General features: G+C 34.0%; 1 protein-coding gene and 1 non-coding gene across 2 annotated transcripts in view; one reads left to right on the forward strand and one right to left on the reverse strand.

The window, feature by feature from the left end:
* Window positions 1-7,593: 7,593 nt before the first annotated feature.
* LIPK (lipase family member K) overlaps window positions 7,594-17,220 on the forward strand; it is a 49,958-nt gene continuing 40,331 nt past the window's right edge. The window contains exon 1 of the mRNA XM_053585107.1: window positions 7,594-7,675. The gene's annotated coding sequence lies outside the window, so the exon portion shown is untranslated. The remainder of the gene's footprint in view (window positions 7,676-17,220) is intronic.
* Window positions 12,276-12,383, reverse strand: LOC128582766 (U6 spliceosomal RNA). The gene has a single exon (XR_008379211.1). It is a non-coding gene; the product is annotated as a U6 spliceosomal RNA (small nuclear RNA).

The following is a 17,220-nucleotide window of genomic DNA, read 5'->3' on the forward strand; positions in this document are numbered from 1 at the left end:
GAATTTTTATTTGTTTGTTCATAGCTGGGACTCCACTGCCTAGAAAAATGCCTGGCATATAGTAGAAGCTCAGTAAATATCTATTGAAAATATAAATCTGAGTCAAAAGTTGGGAGTTATCTTTTAGAAATATTTTTAGGGACATTTTTAATACTGAAGCATGCGTAAGCACTGCTTCATAGGCATAACTGATTATCAATCAAGGTCCAGATAAGATAGTGCTCCCACTCTGCTTAACCCAAATACTGGAGGAGACAAGGAAAGAACTGGTTATTCTTGCGTGTTACCTTTTGTGCAAATTAATCTCATAATGAGAGATGTAGTACATTTCTGTGTTCATGACACCCTTTTTCAGATCACTTGATTGCTATTACCAACATTCAGTTTGTCAGTTAATAAAATTTTTTAAGCTTACAATCATAATCACTTTTCAAATGAAAATGCTAGTCATGAAAATGCCTACCTTTAAATAATACAATTAATTCATCTCCAAAATTCACTAAGTGAATCTCTGCCTCAAAGGTTAGTCTTTTATTATCAAATGGAGCCAAAATGTTTTTGCTAATGTCCTTTTCATTGAGCCAGCATCATACTTGTCTGAATCTAAAAAAAAGTCACTTTCTATAGTTTGTCCTAGTTATTTGTGTACATTTGAAAATTCTACTACTGAAATATTTAAAAGAATGCATGCAACACGTTTAAGTTACAACACTTAACAACATATTGAACATCATGAATGGACATCCACTTAAGATTACCGATTCTATAGCATCCTCCTCTGTGCTTGTAGATGGCTAGAACAAAATATGCCCCCCAAATATAGATTCACTTTGTAATATCCAGATTCTGTAAACAGTCGGTGAATAATCTATGTATGCATGTTTGTGTGTGCACCCAGTTATATATATGGACACACACGCATGCAATGTTCTTTGTGACTTTTGTTTGAGGATTCCTTGTATGTGATTATTTGTGACTTTTGGTTAAAGAAGATAATAATGTAGTAAAATTAATGCTGGACAATCAATCAGTTTTTCCCTTAGTTCTGCTACAAACCTTCAGATATCCTAACTTCTTAAAGTGAAACTTTCCTTTAAATAAAGAAATATGAATACCCTATCTCTAAGGATCCTAAAAGCTCTAAAATTCCATAGTTCTACAAAAAAAAAAAAAAAAGGTGATGAAGCAACTGATGAGAGAGAAAGAAGGGACTAAGTGAAAGTTTAATATAGCTATCAATTGAATTCATTGCTTTTGAAGGTTCCTTGTAGCACTTACAGGGATATAGAACTGTTGAAATTTTAATTGAGTTTAATCTGTTAATGATCTATTGTCATGACTTTTGCCTTTGGTATCCTATTTAGAAAGCTCTTCCTCACTCACATATATAAATATTTACCTATATTTTCTTCAGATTTTATATTATTTTGTTTGATATTTAAATCCTTAATTCACTGGGCATTTCTTATAGTATTTGAAATGAGGTACCTAGTTAGCTTTATTTTGTTCCGAATATTCAGTCAGTTGTTCTAATGCTATCTGGAAAACAATTCATCCATTATCTGCAAATCTTAAGTCTTTACTGTGTTCTAAAGTCTTAAGATTAAAATTCATGTTTATATTGAAAGATTTCATTATGTTATTCTACCTTTGCATACCTAGAAAGAACCGTACTTGGTGAACTACATTTGCTCATATTTATTTGATATTGATGCATCACAATTTATAAGTAAGTATGATTTGCAGTTGTCTTTCAAGTTTTTATTTTTTTAGTAACAGGGTTATTCTAACCTGCCAGATGCATTTGAAAATTTTTAATTTTTATGCTTTGTAACATTTTAAATAGTACAATAATTATCTGTTCTTTAATAAGTTGATAGAACTATAATCTATAACTTCTTTAAGTGTTGTATCTTTTTATTACCTTTTACATTGCTTCTACCATCTGTTCAGGTTTTATTTCTTCTGGAGTTAATATTCATCATTTCTATTTCACAATAAAGTTTTCCATTTAATCCAGAAGCATCTATAAATCTAAAGTGCTTCAAGAATCTAGAGTACAACATAAAAAGATTTTTCTTTTTGGGCTTTCTTGTTCATGAGCATTTTGTTGAACTCATCCTTTACAGGGCTATATACTTTGGAATATGCTGATGCAATGTCCTAAAGTATTTCTTTAAATTTGCTTTCCAATTATCTCTGTACAAATAATTATTTTCTCCTTTCTATTCTGAATCATGTATATTGCCTTTTCTTTGTTTATTTTATATAATCATTTTTACCCAAAGAATTAGCTCTTGAATATATGTTTAAACTCTTATTTTTCTAGAGGTGTTTTTTCCTTTAAAAATATTAATTCCTAAATTGTCTACAAAGACAGGACCCATAAACAGTCAGTAGAGAAAACCTTTTTTTGCCTGCCTTCATTTTATGGAAGGAACAGATCTATACTCTGTATATATAACTGTTGGATGATGTTACAAACATAGATAACATTGACTTAGAAACTTCACTGGGATTGAATTATAAACTGCATTTCTTATTTTATAAGAAATAGAATATAATTTGAAAACATGTAGACTGTGTCTACAGATGGCCATTTGGACCATGAACCCTATTAACAAAATATCATAGTAGGAACATTCAGGCATTTGGTGCTCTATGAATTAAAGGTCACTGTGAAGGATTAAATATATATTTATTAGTTATACTGGTTATCCTCCATCTGCCAGTTTTCACAGCATCTTATTGAGAAGGCACACAAAGAAAGAGGCCTGTGGGATGGGAAGAAAACCTGGCCTGATGAATCAGGAAGTGTAGAGGGCCTGTCAGCATGTGGGGATGAAGTAACCTAGGTAACCCAATAACCAACAGGAGGACAACCAATGACCAACAGAAAAGGGCAAGGCTGCCTGGAAGTGCAGAGAGGCCCATGAAAGACTTGCAGCCAATTTCAAATGGCAGAGTCTTTATACCCCTGCACGGGTCTTTGTGTCTCCATCTCTCTCTCACCTTTTTCCCACTCGGAGAGGGACCCTTTGTTCTTCCTAAATAAAATCTCTCCTTGTTACCCTGAAACTTGTGCAGGTGACTTTTACTTTTTATCCACACTGCCTGTGCTGCTCCAGTTTTATTTCCGGTTTCCAGTCACTTTTGCTTTCTTACTGCTGTGCCTCAGTTGAAGTTTCTAGCTCAGCCATGTAATCAAACCAGGTCAACTGGATTCAGGGAACCAGGACCACCGACCCCCAGCATTATAACATCTCTGAATTTCCGTTTCTTCACCTATAAAATGAATATGATAGTATCTACCATGCAGGGTTTAGGTGACAGACTATTATAGTTAATAGCTTACCTGTCTCAGGACCCTCTTCCCAATAGCTGTGGCCTCATAAAGCCAAATTTAAAGAGGAATGCAATCTTTGAAGCTTGCAGAATCCTAGATGATTTTACTTTATAATATGCCAAAGCATGTGCATGAATGTTTTAACCCACATAGAAATCTGGTTTCATTGATTATCAAAGAGAATATTTTTACATTTTCTTATCTCTCTACTTGAAATGCTTCTTACAATTGATTTTGTCTTACAAACATAATAGACATTGTCTTTCTTGCTTAGGAGTACAGGTTAGAATTAAAAAAAACACTGTAAGACCTTCCTCATTCTTTTTCCAATTTAACATCTCTTCCCTAGGACAATCCATACGCCTTAATGAATTACTACAGTCATTAACAAAGGGAGTAAGTTTTGAAGTTTGTTTCTTATCCATGGGCTTTGTTTCTCTCTGACTCATAATCTGTAATACATTCCAGCCATTCAAGATACCAGGTGCACACATACACATGCATTTACAAAACATCCTCTCTGTACCCTGTTGGGGATTACATCCCCAAAATTGGAGATTTAAACCTCAGACAACAGATAACATAGGTTACTACCAACAGACTCACTAAAAATGCCAAGTTCAGGGAATGGTACTCCAAAGCAATTAACCCAAAGAGAAGTCCTACACAAACATCAAGACTTCTAACCTCCTTGAGTAAACAATACCCAGTACCTCATCTAGACCTAAAAGCACAAATTTTAAAATGTGTTCATATTTTACCTTATAGATGCAAATAATGCAACCTAATCATATAAAAATAATGTAAACTAATGTTAACCTGAAAAGAAAATGTGTTTGGACTGGGGACTCAGCTCGTTCCTGTCTGGATGATGTGTTCTCTTGACGACCTCCCCAAAACATGGAAATGTAAGCAGGTGGATAAATATAGTGGCCGTGCTGTGTGGCAGTATCAGCAGCGTGAGTCACGCAGGGAACAAGGTTTTTTCCCTTGCTCCACCCAAATACCAAGGAGATCTTAGAAACCTTGATAAAAGTGGGAGAGGAAGTGTTTCTTGGAAGAATATCTTCCAGAAAGATAAGGCTGAGAAGGGAGGCAAAAGACAAATCAGAAGGAAAAAACACACAACCACGTTAAAAGTGGGCAAAAGACACGAACAGAAGCTTTTTAAAAGAAGATAGACGAATGACCAACAAACATATGAAAGACTGTCCTATGTCACTAATCATCAAAGAAATGCAAATCAAAACCACAATGAGATATCAACTTACCCCAGTAAAAATGGATTTTATTAAAAAGTCCAAAAAACAGTAGATGCCGGTGTGGAAGCAGAGAGAAAGGAGCCCTTATGCACTGTCAGTGGGACTGCCATTTAGTACAACCTCTATGGAAAATATATGAAGATTCCTCAAAGAAATAAAAGTAGACCTATTATCTGATCCAGAAATTCTGCTACTGGGTATCTACCCAAAGGAAAAGAAGTCATTTTATCAAAAAGACACCTACACTACAATGTTTTATTGCAGCACAATTCATAATTACAAAGATGTGAAATCAACCGAAGTGCCCATCAATTCATGAGTGGATTAACAAAATGTGGTGTATACAGGTGTACTCCGTAGAGTACTACGCAGCCATAAATTGATGTGCTTTGCAGCAATTTGGATGGAAGTACAGACATTATCCTAAGTAAAGTATCTCAAGAATGGAAAAATAAAGCCACATATACTCTCTAATAATTTGGGACTAATACATGGGCACACACAGGAACAGAGATAAAGAAAAATTGTTGGAAATCAAGAACTTAGGGTAGGATGGGAGGAGTAAAAACCTACCTAATAGGTACTATGAACATTATTTGGCTGATGGGCATATTTTTAGCCCTATAGCATTATAAAAGCTATCCATGTGATATATGTAACAAAACATTTGTACCCCCTCAATAATTTGAAATTCTACTACTACTACTACTACTAGACAATGGATCTCACCCCTCTGAAGGACCCTAAAATCCCTACTAAGATAGGTGAAGGGAAAGAACAGTTTCCCTTTTATGGTCTAGGCTTGGGGAAATAATTTTTTAAAGACTCCTAAGTCATAACTATTAAGGTGAAAGTAGTTATGAAAACAGAGATGGATTTCTATTCAACACGTAAGATCACGAGTGAACTGGATGGAGGAATGACAGATTGACAGAAATATTTAGAGCATCACGTCTAAGCAAACTGAACAGGAATTGAAACTCTAAGCACTGCTGATGGAGGGCACAGGGGATTCTAAAACAAACTGGGAGCATACAGTAAAATTGAACAAACATATGACTTATGACCAAAAAATTTCATTCCTGGATATATGACTTAAAGCGATTGTCACATATACAATTCCATAATGGAGCACATAAATGTTGTTGTATGTCATGGGAGGGAATTTGAGCAAATGAAGTTATTTATTACTTGGGGTGGGACAGTTAAAAGGTAGACCTTTTATTAGAATTCTATGAGATAGTAAGAAATAACAAACCACATCTACTTATGGTATGCTCGGAAGGGCCTCACACTTCGCTTCATACTTTGGTGTCCTCATCTTGAAATTCTTAATAATTTTTAACAAGGGGCCCCACATTTTCATTTTGCCCTGAGCTCCACAAATTATGGAGCCCCATGCCTGCTCCTAAGCAAATGTAGAGAAAGAAAAGAAGGATACACAATGAAATTTATGATAACCTAATAAAAGTTCATGTACTATTTACTTCACAAAGATACATTCACACTTAGAATACAGTAAAGGTTGAATAGAAGTGTGGATTGGGAGAAAGGTTAAGATTGAGATTAAACAAAGCAGTAAAGGGACCTTATGTGCAAGAATAACTTATTCAGTATAGAAGTGCCCCGACTTCAATAATTCGAATTTCCTTTGAGCAAAGAATGTACTACAGAAAATTTTTAGCAAAAGAGTCAATATCAACTATGTAATACTTGAAAACTCCCATCTTTTCTTTTCTTTTCTTTTTTTTTTTTGCCTAAGAATGCTGTATTTTCTAGCATAGAAATGTTTGTATCTTTTTAACATAGTCTAAGTTCTAGTTGTTTATATATTACCAATACATCAGCTATCTTTTCAGTTGGTTTTTCTTTCAGAGACTCAAAATGACACACTAGTAGAATGTATTTCCGTGTAGGTGGGATTCTATATTAACAAAACGTACGGAGGTAAAACTTTTCTAATAAATCAAAAAAGCCATAAACAATTTTAATTAAACTGTTAAAACGATTACAGTAGCAGAATCAAAGCCAATTGCAACTTCAATTTCCAATCATACTGACTTGAATCTAAGTATGAATGGATACAATCCAGAGACACCTGAAGATAAATCAACCAGTCTCGTGCCAAGTCCTGGCTGCCAGGCTACAATGCCAATTCTGACACAAGTGTGTCTGTGGTCCTCTCCTATGTTCCGAGTGTACACAAATATGTCTGAACTAATGACGAAAATTCAGGAGGTAAGATGAATACTCTTCCTCTTCAGATGACTCTTCATGCATGTAAATGTTAATTTTAGAATCATTTTAGAAATTTGGTTGGCTTTATTTAACCAAAGTAGATGTGTACCCTTGTAATTTTTCATAATATAAAAGTCCTATCCTAAAAATAGTAACTTATACAGTTTTGAAATTCCTTGTAGATTATCTAATATAAAAACTCCACCCAGTGCAGACTCCAAAGTTATTTATATGGCAAGACAGGGCCTCATTGGAGAGAAGGAAAAAGCCTGGTTTTTGTGCCTTTACTTAGCCAGAGATCATGAAGGAATTGGGTATGATACGTCCTGCCAGTTCTAAGATTTAATTTACATAATAAGGTAATAGAAATTTATGAAAGTCAAAAGCATATTTAGGAATGTGGTAGTATTAGGGGCGTTGCAGTTGACAGAGCAGGGAGGTTGGACATTTTACACAGATGCTTATACAACTGGGGTCATTTCATCGCCCTTGGGTGGAAATTATTTTCTAGGTAGAGAGTCTATTCGGCTAGAAACATCTAATCCATCTGTCCCTTGAGGCACCGAACTTAGAGACTGGCTTGGCAGGACCAGGAATTTAGACCCATTAATACTCTCTTTTTCATCACTGGCTAAGAACTCACCTAATGAAGTTGCCCTGGCAGCATCTGTCATGTTTGAAAGCATGATTAATCTGTCTCCAGTTGAGAAATTTCTGATTGCAACATCTTCTGAGCTGTTTAGAACACTGATAGCTGCTGCTGAAAGGAGCTGGGAATCCATCTGAAGCTCCCAGGATTTGAAGACAGATTCCCACAGACTTCGATCTGGTAATGATGATTATGTATTTGCAGAGCCTGGGCTATGGTATATCAGAGAGACAGGGGAAAATGTGGAGGTACAGAACTTTAAAGTGTTGGGCAGGAATGTTGTGTTTTGATTCTCACAGGTTAAGCAAGAGATAGCAAGAGTATAATGGAGAGTTTTCTAGGCATGTTATAACAGGTTTTTTCCTTCAAAGAGCTGTAGCATTCAAAAATCAGACATCACTATCTTTGAAAGTCAATGAGAAGAAGTATCACAAGTCTATACTTGAAAAGGCCAGCGATATGTATTTTTTACTGGACCTTTCTTTTGGGTTGTGTATCTGTATTTGGGTTGTGTATTCCTGGTCCTGCCAAGCCAGTCTCTAAGTTCGGTGCCTCAAGGGACAGAGGTTTGAGACATAATGTTTAGATAATGTTTTCAAAACTGTCCAGTGTGTTTAAAAAGCTCTTTTTGTTCTCTTAACAGCATGGGTTTTCTTTTGTATGACTGAGGCCATCTGCAGGGAATGTGTGGCTAAATGACTGGCAAAAGTGATGCCCCTGATTATGGAAATTAGTAATTGGTGAAGGACATCCCATTCTTTTCTGCTGCTTTTTTCATCTTCCTTACCCGGTAAGGAGCAAAACTATGGTTCACATTACTGTAGATGACATTTAATAGCAGCAGGCTCCTATAACCCTATTAATTGCAGACTTTCATTTGAAGCTAGGAAGGTGAGGATGAGCCAGCCTGATGAGTTAATATTCCCTCTAGACATATAGAGAGATTAAATAATTGTTCTTTAATTCTATATATGTCAAAGCCAAACAGTTACTATTTTTTAATAAAATATCCTTTATTCTTAATTTTCTGTTTCTAGAAAGAAGAAAGCAATTCTTACTAGACTTTCTCTGAGTCAGAAAAAAAGAAAGTTCAAATATATATTATTTTGGCACACTTAACACTTTAGACTGGAAATATGAGAGTGTGGAACTACATCTGTGCATAGAAATATGAAATTAAATGTGTCACTTTACTCAAATATGACTTGGTTTCATATTCCTTCATTGGCCTGTCCTGACTCTACTTTGTAAAGAAATTGAAGGAAATTCTTTTTCCTCTCCAGTTCTTCCTTAGTTATCTATTTTATTTTTTTTTTAATTTTGAAGCATCAATCTTTCAGAGCCTATTTTGCCTGAAAAATAGAAATTTTGTTCTTTATACTGTAGAAGTGATGTGAAAGATAGTGCCTCTTCGAGTTTGCCATTCATTTTTCTTTTTTCACCTAGCATTTTATTCACCATTCATTCTAAAACTTTTCTCTTTTGCTGCCTCTATTCATTGAGCACAGAGCTATTGTCCTCTCAGTCTCTTTGAAGATCCTGTCAAAGTTGCCTAATTCTTCCTTTGATTCAAAGGTGCTCAATCCTCAAGTCTGAAATTTCTAGGTTTGGACATTCTATTGTGTAAAGATTTCCTTTCATTCACTAGTCAATAACCTAGGTACTTCCTGATTCATTACATCTTTCACTCTGGGGATGGGGGAAAACAGAAAAGCAATTTAGATCCAGTTTCTGATGAACTTTACTACTAATAGTTGTGTAAGATGTGAGTCACTGTTTTTGGTAAGAGATTAAGAATACTGGAGCTTTGTAAAGGATGCTAAAATAAGGACGAGACAGAATCTGTAAGTTTGAGCAAACACCCAATAGGTTTTAGAATAAAAATGTCAGATAAAAAGGAAAAAATGGCAGATACCAAAATGTTCTAATTGATGGACAACAGTCTTCTGGAAGACATGGTCATTTATATAGCTGACAAGAATCCTGTAATAAACAAAAACTTGGGGAAACAGCTAAAATGGTTATTGCAAGATAAAAATACTAAAAAAAATTGTGAACTTTACCTCATAAGAACATATCTAGGGCCTTTCCTCAGAGGTCACTGAGTTTACATTTACACCTAATTATTTCTAAATGTCACAAGCTATATTTTTATTATAAGATAATTCAAGATAATAAAGTCATTGAGGAAAATATATAACCAATAAGTATGTTACTGAAAGAAGGAATATTTTTATTCCTAGTAACCAAATATAACTGTTAACATTATGAATTAATTATTCCAGTCTTTTTGAAGACTATGCTTTTTAAAAATTTATTTTAGATGTTAAAAAATTTTTAATAATATATACAACAGTTGTTTAAAAATTGTCTTTGCTTCCATAACCCAAAGAAATTTTGCAAAACTCTATAAATACTTACAAATTTTTAAGTTGACATATAAAATTTTTGACATATTTGTAAAGTTGCCAAGGATATGCTTTATGGCATATTATACATATTGATAGTTTAAAATAAAATCGTTGCATAATTTTTTTCAATAAATCCAATAGAATAATGATTTAATGCCTAATATTATCTATTAATTTTTTTTTCTTTTTTAATGGACTTAAGTTTTATATCTTTTATTTTTCTCCTTCATGTTCTCATTCTAATTCTGTCTACAAGTATTTTATATATTCATACAAATATGTACTCTACTATAATATTTTTATTTCTTTTATTGATCAATAGAAGATTCTCTGCAACTAAAAAGTAAATACATGTCAAAAAATTACATTGTTTTCATTTTCTGTGACCATAAATAAGGTGTATTTTCTTTTAATTTTTTAATGATGTTATTTTAATTTATATGAATATATAATTGTCAAAAGAATAAACATTAACAATTTAGTTGATAATAATCAAGCCTTAAAAGTAAAATGTTATTAGCAATATATCTCTTTAATGACATGAAATGGACCTTTGTCTTTTAATTTAGGCATCCCTTAATGATTAATAGTTATTAATAGGTGAGACAAAATTTATCCCTTCTTTTCATTTTTGAGTAGACGTAAGTGCTGAGAAACCATGTTTAAAGTTTAAATAATGCTGTTCAATTCTTTGAACTCTTTCTAAAGCTCTGTATCATAAATCACATAGTTATGAATCAACAAGAAGTATTTTTTATGATCTGTTAAGAACTCAGGTAGATCATTTTTCAATTTCTTTTTAAAGCAAAGAAGAGGAAACTCTGATTTGCAGAGAGTATATACCCTTGGAAAAGGATTGTTACTTTCATAAAGTCACTTCCTTTCCCAATACCAATGTCAATTATGTTGACTGTTCCTTTGTTAAGGAGTCTCAGTTGTTTTTATAGTCTGGGACCAATTCATTATAATAAGATCAAGGAAAGGAAAGCATTAGCTTTTCCTTTGTAGAATTAGAAAAGGAAAACCTACTTGAAGACAGAAATTCCCTCAGGCCATATTTTTACTAGAAAAGCATGCTAAGCAAGATCAAGCAAAAAAATAAAATTAATCACATGAGATTAAAATAACTGATGAAGATAATGTTTATAGAAATTATCTTTGAAACATTGTTAGTGGTTTACTCAAATGCTTTATTTTCCACATTAAGGAAACTTTTTCTCTTAAACTCTCTAGAACAGTGTTTTTCAAACCTCTTTTTATTTCGAGGCACACTTGAACCTGTAGTTAAACTTTTGTGGCATGCTTAAATTATGGTGATCAAAAAGAGAGTAAGAAAAAGAGTACACCTTTTTTGATTATTTATTAACACAAATAAAATGCATCATCATACCTAAAAAAGAAAACAAAACAATTATTATTTGTAATAAAAAGATAAAAAATAAAATTCTTAAAAACTTATTTAAAATATATTTACTTTTCTGTTTATGATAATTTTACATTTAATGAGATATCTGAGCTTTAGGTTTTTTAGAATATCTTCTTTGCCAGACCGAATTTTGGACAAGTATACTCATATTCTTCTTTCAAGGATTGTAGCCAGTGATTGATTTTTGTTTGTAATATTATTCATTGCAGAAAAGTTTGCTTCACACAAATATGATATTGAGAATGGAAGAAGTATTTCTGGTCACTTTTTTGGTAATATTTGGAAATTCAACCTTCAGAGATAACCAAAAGATTGTAGTATCTGTTGTTGAATATTTATTTTTTTAATTTTTTCGGGGGGGGCTATTATTTCTTTCTTTTTACTCTTAACAATTTTTTATTAAATCATAACTATATACATTAATGCATTTATGGGGTACAATGTGCTGATTTTATATACAATTTAGAATGTTTACATCAAACTGGTTAACGTAGCCTTCACCTCACTTCCTTAATTGTTATGTTAAGACATTTATATTCTACTCTCAATAGATTTGACATGTACTCTTGCAGCATGCACCATAGGTGAGATACCACAGATTACCTTCCCTCCATCTGGCCTCCCCCTCCTCTCCCTCTCCCTCCTCTTCCCTGCTTCGTTCTGGTCTATAGTTGTCTTTTATCTTTCGTATGAAAGTGTGGGTGATTATATATTGGTTTCATAATAGTAGTGATACTTTTCTTCCATTCTTGAGATACTTTACTAAGAAGACTATGTTCCAGCTCCATCCAGGTAAACATAAAAGAGGTAAATTCTCCATCTTTTTTATGGCTGCATAATATTCCATGGTCTACATATACCACAATTTATTAATCCGTTCATGGGTTGATGGGCACTTGGGCTTCCTCCATGACTCAGCAATTATGAATTGGGCTGTAATAAAAAAAATATGGAACACTTCACAAATTTTCATCTCATCCTTGCCTTAGTGGCCATGATCATCTTCTCTGTATTGTTCCAATTTTAGTATATGTGCTGCCAAAGCAAGCACTCTTGTTGAAATTGCAATCCTCTGTCATTTCTTATTTCAGATAACATTTCCTCTTAGGTAACATTTAAATTTGCTGATGTACATCCGTGTCAAGGGGTTTCTCCCCAATCCAGAGACATTCTGTCAAGTGTAGGTACAGGAAAATATTTTTCAAAATTTGTATACAATAAATCTGAAGTTTGTTAAAATTTGTTTAATAATATATTTATGCATTTTACACCTTTGCACTAATTCAAACATTTCTACTGCATTTTCTCTTTTGATCTTTTCCTTCTAGAGCAATAATTTTTCTCTGAAAGCATTAATTTTATCTATAGATGTAAGAATATTTTCATGATTTCCCTGCATACTTTTGTTAAGAGCATTCAAACACTGAAATAAATCTGCAAGAAATGCAACTTTATTACCCCCAAACTTCCTCACAAAGTAAACTGCCTAATTTAGAACGTTGCATTTTTTAAAAGGTTAATACTTCTTTTAATTCATAAAAACGTGATAGAACTCTTCCTCAGGTTAACCATCTCACTTCCATCATACGATAAGAGCTGCGTATGAGAAGCATCCACTGAGGAACATAATTCTGCAAATCTTGATTGCGATGGCCTGCTTTGTATATAATTAATAATTTTAATAGTAACATCTAGGACCTTCTGTAATTAAGGCACTAATGATTTTGATGCTAGCATTTCTCTGTGTAGAAAACAATGTATAAAAGTAATTTTTCGATTCTCTTTTTGCACAAGTGTAACAAATTCTTTAACACTTCTGGACACAGATGGGGCTCCATCTGTATAAATATTTATGCAGAAATCCCGAGACAAGTTGTTAGAACTAACGTAATTATAATCAAATTAAAAATATCTTGGTCCTTTATTGTTGTTTGGAGCGGATGACAAAATTTGTTCTATGATTTCTTCTTTATTGACAAACCTAGTGAATGCTAAAAGTTAGGGTTTACCACTAATATCAGTAGATTCATCCAAATGAATTGCAAACATGGTTACTTCTCTGAGGTGAGATATTACTTGAAACTGAAGGATAAATAATCTTCATTACATTGATGACTGTTTTTTATTTAGTTGCGATGTATAGGAGGAAGCATTATTCAATCCACTGGCTGTATCTTTTACTTTCGGTCTTTTACTAAAAACTTGTTCATTTTAATTGAACGCTATGTAATAAAAATTAAAATGCCAAATCAAAAATAATAAAAATAAACAAATAAACAACTTATACTTTTAAAAAAGAAATACAGATTTTAATTAAACATACTTGGAAAATTTTCAAAACGAGGATTTGTGAGGTAATTGTGTCCAACTAGTTCACTATTTCAAATCTAGACAAAACTGTAGGTCATGTTCAGGACCAGTTACATCTCCTTACACTTCAGACACAATGAGGGATTGCTAAGTCACATGGCTTCATTCATTTCAGATGATTTCTACATATATTGGTATTCATCAGCAAATTCTTGTCAAATTTCATCATATATGGATATGTCGTGAAACCTTATTTTTCAAGGCTACATCCCATCCACTTTAGAAATAAACCGGTGTTTATTTATTGTAACAATAAAATGTTCATTTATTATAATAACGGCATACTCATATAATCGATTTAAAGAAGTTTTAATTTTGATATATACCCTTACTATGCTTTGAACTTTTTTTTGAAAATGATTTAGTTAATAATCTTTAAAAATTTTCAAGGCACACCTAAGATCATCTTATAGCACAGCAGTGTGCCAGGGCACATTGGTTGAAAAATCTCTAATTAGGGTTTATGCAATTTGTTAGAATACACTTTTATAAACAAAGGGGGAAACATTTGCTTTTCCTCCTGCTTGATCACTCCATATTTTGGGAAGAATTATAACTATTCTTATGGCAATATGATAATGTTTACATAATTCCAATAAAAATTTTCTCCTTCTTTATAACAGGATACAATTGAAAAGATTAGTTGTATTACCAAGGCTTTGACTGAAATATCATATTTAAGAATGTGCATAAGGCTGGCCTTGGTGACTCATGCCTATAATCCTAGCACTCTGGGAGGCTGAGGCAGGAGGATCCCTGAATCTCAGGGTTTGAGATCAGCCTGAGTAAAAGTGAGACCTGTTCTCTACTAAAAACAGAAAAAAGCTAGCTGAGTATGGTGGCATAGCCCTATAGTCCCAGCGACTGGGAAGGCTGAGGCAAGAGGATTGCTTGAGTCCAGGAATTTGAGGTTACTGTGAAATATGATGATGCTTTGGAACTCTACCCAGGGTGATGGAGTCAATCTCAAAAAAAAAAAAAAAAAAAAAAACAAAAAAAGTGCATAGAATCCCTGGCTTAAAAAATTCCCAGACCTACAGTGAGCAAATAAAAATTATCACTTCCTGACAGGTACAGGAACCTTTAAACTATAGGTAAAATCTAAAGTCCACCTTATTTTGGCTTCCAAGCCTCAAAATTTTAAATTTAAGATTCCTATGTGATGAATATAAAAAGAAAAATTTGTTTCTAAAGAAATGCTATAACACACCTATTATTAGATTAAAAGCCTGTCTATATTATTTCCCTATGGTCATTTTAGTTGTTCAGTTGATTGCCTTTAAGCCTAGGTTCATGCCTCAAAATGATTATGCTAACTGGGAGGGACTGCCACATTCCCCCTAATTTTACTTTGTGTTTTCTTTTTTAAACTTTGTACTTGCTCCTTGTTAAATTTCTGCAGGAGTATAACTCCTAAGAACATAATACTGGCCTACCACTTCGAGATGATAGCAAATACCTATGGAACATACAAAATAGAACTTAGCAATAGACTCCAGGTAGCGGTGGAATGAGAGTCACTTTCTTCAGACCTCCTTTGTTCCTCAAATGTGGCTAACAGAGTTTTAACCCTGACTCCCAGTTACCAGTCACTCCCTTCAATGTCGGACCAGACCAGCAACTTGAAACAGGCCCATCTCTTGGCACCAAGGGATAATCAAAACCTAACTGCAGGGTGATTGATCAGTGATGCTGTCAGAGAAAGATCTTAATTAAAAGGGGGAACAGCTTTTAATTAAGTAAAAGGTCTGTGATGGCTCAGGCCTTTAATCCTAGCACTCTGGGAAGCCAAGGTGGGTAGATTCCTTGAGCTGAGAAGTTGGAAGCCAGCCTGAGCAAGAGTAGAACACCGTCTCTACTAAAAAAAAAAAAAAAAATAGAAAAATTAGCTGGAGGTTGTGGCACACACCCGTAGTCCCAGCTACTTGGGAAGCTTGAGGCAAAAGGAGTTTGAGGTTGCTGTGGGCTATGACGCCATGGCACTCTATCCTGGGCAACAGAGTGAAACGGGGGTCTCAAAAAAGGGGGGCAGAAATAAAGTTGTCAGAATCAAAATGGACTCAATTGTGTTTATAAAGAAAAAGAAAAAAACTAACAAATAAAGCCAGAGAAGGCCACGAAGAAAGGATTCTCATGTGTCCGAAAGCATAATAAGAACTATCCCAGCAGACCACAAAAACCATAACCTTGCACAAAGGCCATAGCAATCTTACACAATAAATACTTCTGCCTATCTAAATTTGGACTAGTAACATTCTGTATTGATCCTTGTAGGTGAGGATAATTATCTCAAAACAATTAATCCTCATTTTTCCTTTTAAAACCTGTATCTTCCTTATATCTTTGAATATGCAAATTATTTACTATGGCATGTACATTCTCATTTTATTGTCTTATTCCCAAATAAACATCATTTTACTTTTTTTTAAAAAAGTATATATAGGAATCAATGGTCTAGAATTTGATTCTTTTTTTTTTTTTTTGTAGAGACAGAGTCTCACTTTATGGCCCTCGGTAGAGTGCCGTGGCGTCACACAGCTCACAGCAACCTCCAACTCCTGGGCTTAAGCGATTCTCTTGCCTCAGCTTCCCAAGTAGCTGGGACTACAGGCGCCCACCACAATGCCCGGCTATTTTTTGGTTTTGCAGTTCAGCCGGGGCCGGGTTTGAACCCGCCACCCTTGGTATATGGGGCCGGCGCCTTACTGACTGAGCCACAGGCGCCGCCCCTAGAATTTGATTCTTTAAAAACTATTTATGTGGCCAGGCACGGTGGCTCACACCTGTAATCATAGCACTCTGGGAGGTCGAGGCAAGTGAATTGCTTAATTTCAGGAGTTCGAGACCAACCTGAGCAAGAGCAAGACCCAGTCTCTACTAAAAATAGAAAAATTGGGGCAAGAGGATCACTGGAGCCCAAGAATTGAAGGTTGCTGTGAGCTATGATGATGCAATGGCATTCTATCCAGGGAACAGCTTGAGACTCAAACAAAACAAAACAAAACTATACTGTGCCTATGTATTTCTTGAAAGTCATTGTATACCTAGTAGCATGTAGACTACTGGTATATAAAATTCTTTCTCCTAACAACTTTTCTCCCTATTTGCCATAATAATTATACATATGTTTTCAGTTATATAATATAGCCTTTATAAATAATTCCATTGCTTAGTCTCTAAGATTAAATTAACTTATATGATCCTTTTCTAATTAAAAATGTTTCTAATTTGTATTTATTGCCACTAATAAGAAAAAAACAATCTTGTTACAAAAAGATTCATCCCCAATCTCCAAACTGAGAATCGGTCTTAGTATAAATGTATTGAAGAGAACTTCTGTCATGTAAGATAAGAATGTTCTTCAAAATTTCTAGTACATACAGCAATATGTCAAATAAGTTGCACTTATTTATGCCAGGGCTGGTAATCAGCAGCCCTAGTAAACTGCAGCTGGCAAACTGCAACATAGTTTCCAGGTTCCTTTTAATTAGGGTTATAATTACACTTGGTAAAATGCA

The sequence above is a fragment of the Nycticebus coucang genome, chromosome 3 (assembly GCF_027406575.1).
Source record: "Nycticebus coucang isolate mNycCou1 chromosome 3, mNycCou1.pri, whole genome shotgun sequence".
Taxonomy (NCBI): Eukaryota; Metazoa; Chordata; class Mammalia; order Primates; family Lorisidae; genus Nycticebus; species Nycticebus coucang.